General features: G+C 30.9%; 1 long non-coding RNA gene across 1 annotated transcript in view; it reads right to left on the bottom strand.

Moving 5' to 3' along the window:
- Positions 1-1,386, bottom strand: part of LOC110270857 — a 16,735-nt gene extending 15,349 nt beyond the window's left edge. The window contains exon 1 of the long non-coding RNA XR_002360537.1: positions 1,340-1,386. This is a non-coding gene — a long non-coding RNA (uncharacterized LOC110270857). The remainder of the gene's footprint in view (positions 1-1,339) is intronic.

Raw genomic sequence — 6,643 nt, 5'->3', positions numbered from 1 at the left:
AACTTTTTCTTAGTATAAAAAATATTAGAATTAATTAAATATTTCTTTACAAACTGAAGGTATTCATAATTAAAAAAACTAATTAGATCTTTAAGTGTATGTATTTTGAAAGAAATATTCTATTAATAGCATAGGGATTCAACTAAAAAAAAGAACTTAATTAAAAATTTAATGAAACTATAGCATCAATAAAATAATTAAATCTAAATCAAACAACAAACCAAAATGGAAAAATAAAAAAGAAAGAAATTAAATTAGGGGTCAAGTTATGATTTCAATTTAGGGTGTCTAATTGATATAATGCGCATGCCTAACTATTTAAATTAGCTCCCTTTTTTGAAAACCCAATAGCATAGCTACTTTATTATTATATGAAAATCTTTAGATCTCATCCTAAGTATTCCACTCTTAATAACCATTAATTATTAGATTTTGATCCTCTAAAGTTTGAATTTCACTTTAGAGAGTAAAGTGTGATCTTCTACTTTTGAATAGTTTCTTTTTTATATTTATTCTTGATCCCACCTATGAAATCAATAGTAAAAAATCACACTTTATTCTTTAAAGTAAAATTTAAACTTTAGAGAATATCTTACATTATTTTATCACCCGCATAATTAACATAGTAAACAACTAAAAAACTATATAATAATAGGGATTAAGAGTTCCAAGACATAGATAATGCTACACTTTTAAGATACATGCCCATGAGAAAAGCCTAATGACACTTTATTAGTTTCAATTGCCCTTTGGGAAAAGTAAGAAAATAGATATGGCCTTTTGATTATTATTAATTAGCAATGATCCTAATTTAACTTTTTCAATGTCCGAGAGATTTGCCTTTCTGTAAGCTACAAATTGATGGAGTTGTGGAAAAATAACTTGTGGAGGCATAGTGAGTGTATAGAAGAAATTTTCAAGAATGGTAATAATATTTGCAATTTGCATATAAAAATTTACAAAAATGGTGCACCAAAATCAGTCATTAATATATTTGTGTATAAATATATATATAGTTTAATTTATTTTTAATGTATATTTATATTTTAACATATATTTTATACTGATAGCTAACTTTGATAACTAATTTTAATATACACGTAGCATATATAGTCCAAAAATTTATTAGGTATTATAGATAAAAAGAAATCATTCAACACATTTTTTACTTTTAACTTTTTTTAATTAATGTTCTTAAAAGACTGATGATTAACAAAGTCTTAAAATTAACTTAAGGGTAAAAACAAGTAAATAACAAAAATATTAAAACAAATATATCATAGAAATCTAAAAGTAATAAAATAAGAATTTAATTTTAACGTAATTATAATATAAACACATTTATTCATTTATTCAATCAAATACACGCATTAATGTTTTAAGAACTTTTTAAATAGCGAGTTTAAAAATTAGTTACTTTTGTTAATATCTCAATATATAATTGAATGCATGTAAATTAAATTATAAAGTATTATATTGTACAAAGATTTGGTATTTAAATTCATTTTTCAAGTTTATTTCAATTATCACTAAGAAAGAAATAAGAGAAAAAAAATGTATAAATTAAGGTGAAAACTCAGGTGAATGCGACTTCATGTGAAGTTGATATCTGAGAGCCGTTAAATAAAAATTTAGTCAAATCAGTCAAATTATCTAACGACTCTCAGGTATAAACTTTACGTGAAGTCGACTGCACCTGAGTTCCACCATAAATTAATTATATAATAAGGTTTATGAAGAGAAGGGATATAGTTTGGGAGAGAGGGAACATGATGGTCTTCATGGTGACATGCCTCACACTCACAAATTCACATTATCAATTGCTTCATCTACTACCTCTTCAAGTTTCAGAAACACAAAGCATAAAATATTTCTAAAAGACTAACATTATTTTAGTTTATTTACAATAATATATTGATATAAATATTTAACTTGTGAAACTTAATTTTTTGCTGTCTATTTAGTTTTCAATTTATCACTATGCCCTAAAAAGACTATATATTGCTTTTTTCTTATAATTATTTGCATAAAATATAAATAAAATTGCTCCGAAAAATCTTTGTAAGAATCTTAAAGATAGGTTCTACCATTATTTAAAAGCTAAGAGCCTAAGAGGCCCTAACTGAATTATATTGTTTAGATTGGGGTTGTCTGGTGTTACATTTTGCTTTTGCAGGACTATTATTATTATATATATAATATATTGTTCCATTTTTGCTTCCTAGACAGTAGGGGCGGCAAAATGAGTTGAATCCGTCGGACCGGACTAGATTTTAGAATCCGTCAAATTAAAAAAATCCGCCAAACTTGCACCGCTAAATTTGTGAATTTTGGCGGGGCGGGACGGGCCGGGCCACCGGGCCAATGAAAGACGAGACAGAGTGGCCCGGCTCGCTTTGCCACCTCTACTAGATAATATAATTTTATTTCATTTGTATATATTAAAGAAAAACAGTACAATATTTTATGATGATAACAACACAATAAGTGCACCCGAAATTGAATACGAAAATATTTAATAATAAAAAAATATTAATAAAAAAAGTCAAATTTTATTTTATTTAGTATTTATTGATTATCGTAATAATTAATAAATACTAAACAAAATAAATTTTAGCTGGTTTTTTTTTTTACTATATTGCCGAATTGAATATGCACATACCCATCATAAAATTTCATTCCTAGCACATGTATGTGGAGTAAGAAAACATTGAAATTAAAGTAAATCATAATAATTATGTGCTAACCAATTTTAAGTCCAATGGAAATTAAATGGTTCCTAAGCTATGACACCATGTTTATGTCAGCACTTGCTCAGCAAACCACTAGAGCTGATGGTTAAACAGGTTAATGATTAATATAGAGTTAATAAGGTTTATTTTTAGGGTTCTTAATTTGCTAGGTAGGGGAAGCACATTGTAATTATGTACACCTTGAATGTTTTTAGTTTTACTTTAATTGTAAAATGTAAAATGACATGAAAATGCACTTAGTAGTTGTAGTAGAAATTGGTGGTCCTACAATTTACTGTGACACATTACTTGAGTTGATCATTTTTCAAATTCTTTAATTATACATTGTTGGACAAATGATTCCATCCAACTAAGTTATAAACAACGAACCCAAAGCTTTATATTCAATTCATCAATGGCGTTAATTGGATTGAATCCAAGCTAAAATATAAATCTAAAAGAGCTTGTCATGAAATTTCTTCTGTCTATATATTGCTGTACGATTAATGGAACAATACTAAAATGTCAATAGCTCCTACATGAAACTAAACCTGGATTTTTAAAAAATAAATAAATAAAAAATAATTAGATCTCTAATTTTTTAATTTGAAGACACATAAGTCCTTGACTAATTGAAAATATAAAAACGTTTCTGACCTTTTAAAATACGGGATACTTAAGTCTCTTTATAAAAATATAATTTTTAAAAATAATAAAAAATATTAATAATTTAATTTGGATCAATTTAAAAAATAAAAATTGATATATTTTATTATTATTTAAATCAATTTTAATTAATTTATATTTTATTTATATTTTAAATTTTAAATTAATAAATTTATTTGTTTGTACTGAACTCTTAAAAATAGAACGTTTCAAATAATAAAAAAGATGAACCTTTTTTAAATAATAAAAAAGATGGGTGGTTTCAAAATAATAGGAGAGATGAATGATTTTAACTCACTGATTAATAGACATCAACATAATTTGAAACTGTTTATCTAAAAATTAATACATTATTTGTCTAGAAGAGAAAGTTTAAGGGGTCAGCACTTTTATTAAAATTTGGCCAGCACTTAGCCAACAAAAAAAAATGAGTAATTCTCTACCATTAAATGTAATCTCACACCATTAAAAATATTATTAATGACTAATTGATGACTACAAATCACAAAATCTGCTGACCCACTAGCACTCCTCTATCTAAAAATTAACCTATTTAAATTAATAATAAAAAAGAATAAAAAACATTAAAAAAAAGTAAGTATGAGCTACCGGATCGCCATCTCGGTCAAACACTATTTCAAAATATGAGAAGGCTAACATGGAATAAAGCCTATGACTCTTTTTTACGTATATACGCACCGAAAATTCATTTATTCCCAAAATACGCATATGTTGAAAACGTTCTCAAAATGCGCAGGGCCATTTCTTGCATGGCGGCCACGAAATGAATTTCAACATCATTTCAAGCAAGGTGCCCACGAAATGGGAGCACCATGTCAGGTACAGCAGGCACGAAATGGAGATCCCATTTCAGGCTTGGCAGCAGCGAAATGGGCAGACGGAATCAGGGACGGCAGACACGAATTGGGGGCACGGTAGAGGTGAGTTGGGGAGCATTTCAGGTTGGGCTCCCACGATATGAACACCCCATATGGATTGTACCGCACACGAAATGAGTGAAATCAGTGTGTACCACACATAAATTGGAACAATGACTAGGCTATAAAAACCCTTCTCTTGAAGAACTGATGCCACAAATCCAATTCTCATTTCTTCTACCCTCCTTTCATCTCCGTGAATTCCATTTCCATAGAAGTTGGTTTCACCAATTTTTGGTGTGGTGATGGCATCTGAACACATTTATGTGGTCATATATCCCAACGGAGAAATTTCGCATATAGCTGAAGGGGTGACATTTATGTGTGACGACCCACTTTGGATAATGATTCTCCCACAATCATCTCTGCAACAACTAAAAAATCTGATTCTGATGAACACTGGGTTGGTTGGGATTTTGGAAAAAAGGAGATCAGTACCCTGATTTACAGGATGTCAGTTGCGGTAGCTAGTTCGTTTGTATATCAGAAAATGTATATTAAATCTGACCAGCACGTGTCGATGATGTTTTCGTATCATCGCAGCATTAGAGGTATCTATTCTATGGAACTTTGTGTGAAGCTCCAAGATGTGGGGGGTAGCTCATCTAGTTCGAACAACATGGAGAAAATACGAAATTTCGGTGCTGGTGAAGCCATTCCGTTTTCGGAGATTGGTAGGGCTCGCAGTCCTTCTTTTAACCAAGGTTTTGAAAACGGGTTCGAACCGGCCGGTCGAACCGCGAATCGATGGAGATAGCGGTTCGAACAGATACCAAAACCGGAGATTTGAAAAATCATCATTAGACCGTCGAACCGGCCAGTCAAACCAAACCGCGACCCGACTGGTTTTCTGAATTTTTTCAAAACGTTGCCATTTGGATTGAGAAACTCCCTAACCATTACCCAACGTCCCACTCCCAACCCTAACTCTCCAAAATGGCCCACTCCCAACCCTGACTCTCCAAAACGGCAAACACGCGCAGCACTCCCATCAGGCCATCACCCTTCCTCTCATCGTCATTGAGCTCCTCCTTCACTTCCGTCTCGCCACCGGCAAGCAACCGCCGCCGTCGCAACTTGGAGCTTTGAAGCCTCTGTCGCAACGTCGTTCTCCTCTATCGCTTCGAAATCACCGTCGCCGGCCTAGCCTCTTATCTCTGTCGCACAGCCACTGTCCCGCCGTCGCCAGTTCTATTCCACTGCGTCAGCCCTTCGGTCATGCCCTGTTCCTTTCTTGCTGTTGTTACTGGGTTGAATAATTGCAGAATAATTGTTGTTAGTTAATCTATGGACTTGTTACTGAATTGAATAATTATTGAATAATTTTCACTGTTGAGACTTGAGATTACTGAGTTGGAGTGAGTTGATGTGGGTTAGTGTGATATTGTAATTGGATTGTATTGTTATTGGATTGCTAGTGATTTTTAAGTATGGATGAGAGTATCAACTAAGAAACACCTAAGGCTATTGGATTGTTGTGATATTGTATTGTTATTGTATTTTTTTTGGTTAATTTTTGAAAAAATATGGTTAATCTTTGTTAAAATTATGCTGAAATTTTGCTAAAATTGTGATTGGCTGAAAATCTTGTTAATCTTTATTAAAATTATGCTGAAAATTTTGTTAAAAGTTTGTCAGAATTTCTATTTGTTCATTATGAGTAGAAGGAGGGGTTGGGGTTTAGAATAGTTCTTCTGCAAGGAGAAAGGGATCATTATCTTTTTTTATTAATAACTTCAAATACACGTTCAGGTAGTTGGCTTATTGGGAGAGAAGAGAGCCATGAGAATGGATGCTTTGTTCAGGTAGTTGGCTTTAGGATCTGCACTTTTTGACTCTGCTGTTTCCATTTCTTCTGTCTCACAATAAGTATGCTTTGTTCCATCGAGCATCGGATGCTACATTTTAAATTTTTAATATCATTGTCTAATAATAATTGATACTTCTACTTTATTTCATACTTATGTCAAATAGCTGGATAGTAGAATTCATTGATTTGGGAGGTGAAATGAGGAGAGATATTTGGCATGGTTTGATAGGTGAAATTATAGCGTTACACAAGTTCACACATGAATATAGACCTTGATTATGACCAATCTTTTGTTATAGAAGAAATAAATTTGTCATCTTTATTTTTAATGAAAAAATAGATGAATTGAATTAACTAGATAAGTAGATGATTGAATATTTATTATTGGTTTGGTTAATTTAATAATTTTTTTGTGATTATCTTAAATTTCATATAATATTATAAATTTTTTATGTATATAAATTTTGACCTTTGATTTGTTTTTTTATATTTGACTC

This window comes from Arachis ipaensis, chromosome B04 (assembly GCF_000816755.2).
Source record: "Arachis ipaensis cultivar K30076 chromosome B04, Araip1.1, whole genome shotgun sequence".
NCBI classification, from domain to species: domain Eukaryota; kingdom Viridiplantae; phylum Streptophyta; class Magnoliopsida; order Fabales; family Fabaceae; genus Arachis; species Arachis ipaensis.
Note: the sequence above shows the minus strand (reverse complement) of the source record. Positions and strands in the feature narration are given on the sequence as shown.